Genomic DNA, 1,665 nt, shown 5'->3' on the forward strand with positions numbered 1-1,665 from the left:
AGAAGGTGTTAGAACTGCCCTGGGATTTCTGCTGTGCTGCAGACCGCTTGTTTTATCCAGGCGGTTCATTTACCCCCAGATCCTTGAAGGCAATGAAGTGCCTTTGAGCCTTTGCACCTCAGCCATTTTGGATCTGTCTCTCACCTGGAAAAGTACAAATACCAACATTTGCCTTCTTCAGGGAGACTGGTAAGAATGAGTTTGTTAAAGGTTACGGGAGGGGAGATCAATATTGCTGTTCTGCAGGCTGCAGAAACACAAAATCACTTTGCAACTTCACAGGTCCACCAGCATTTATGTGGGCATGGTTTGTTGCTTGCTAATTTGCCCATATTTCTTGGAAAATCAGGCAGTTAACTGCTAGACCTGTTACATACCACACTCCCAGGACTATAGGCTTAAGTTTTGATCCCTTGGTATTATATTATGTGGAGGACACTCCACACCCTGTTCCTTAGTGTTGCCTGTGAAAATCTGGCATGGCTTTGAACTGCTTTCCATGAGAACTTTCCCTGTTGATCCTAATGGCTTTGGTGAGAACAGGGTGCAACCGTGGCTGGCTCAGGGATCACTTTGTTGATGGTCTGGGCAAAGATGAATAGCCGTAACTCTGTGACTCGCAAAGGGATCCCAGCAAACCAGATCTGAGGGACACTGGTGAAGCCTGCGGTACCTGTGCATTATTTCCTCTTGGCAACTCAAGCTGTCTGTAAGAGACAGTTTCTTTTACTCTGCTGGCTATATGGGTGAGCACTGAGCACAGGGCACTGTTTGGTGAGCAGGAATTCACCCCCCACTTTCAGCAAGAGTTTTCTGAGGACAGGAGGTTGAGGCCAGCCTTGTAACAGGCACTGTGTGAAGTCAGGTGTGCAATCTGATAGGGGCTGGCAGCCCTGGGGAAACACGCCAGGGTTGCCAGGGAGCTCTACCTGCCCTCACTAGGTCACCACCAGAATTAGGCAGCCTTTGGAGTGGCTATAAAATAGCTGCTGCAGCTCCATCTCTCTTTTTGTGGCAGCACAGGGACCACTACCAGCCTTCTCAAGAGAACATTTCCTCCCCAAAATGTTGAATAATGAGAAGCCCGAATGGCTCGTAGCAGCTTAAGGCCACTGCTTGACTTGTCACACGCAGCTGGCTTTCTCTGCAATGGATGAGGCTCTTCCGAGGCACGCGATGAAACAAACTGTGCTCTTAGCCCTCAGTTTCTGTGCTCGTTGTGCCTCGGAGACCAGTGTGATGAGTTACGTTAGCTGTGATTAAAAAGCCAGCATCTACCCCGCTTAATGACACGATTACTCCACGCTTCCCTGAGCTGTGCAGTGACTGTAGCAGTAATTGCGGTTGCCAAACGCAGCTCACTTTAACAGAACAAAGTTCTCCTGGAGAATAAAGGTGGAACCTCACCCTTTCCTAATAGGGCAGCAAAGCCCAAACCTTTCCACATGCTTGATACCTCACAACCAGGAAGCTGCCCACTGTGGTCAGCTTATCATGCCTGTTGATCTACAGTAGCTGAGCTGGGTAAATACTGGGATCATTCTGCATAGTAGTCAGTTATTTCGTAGAAGTAATACTTTGCAGTTTACTTTGAAAGAGAAGTCTTTTTCCAGAGAGTCCTGATGTTGCACACGTATGTGCCAAATGCTTCTTTTCACATTTCAG

This window comes from Aquila chrysaetos, chromosome 13 (genome assembly GCF_900496995.4).
Source record: "Aquila chrysaetos chrysaetos chromosome 13, bAquChr1.4, whole genome shotgun sequence".
In the NCBI taxonomy this organism is placed as follows: domain Eukaryota; kingdom Metazoa; phylum Chordata; class Aves; order Accipitriformes; family Accipitridae; genus Aquila; species Aquila chrysaetos.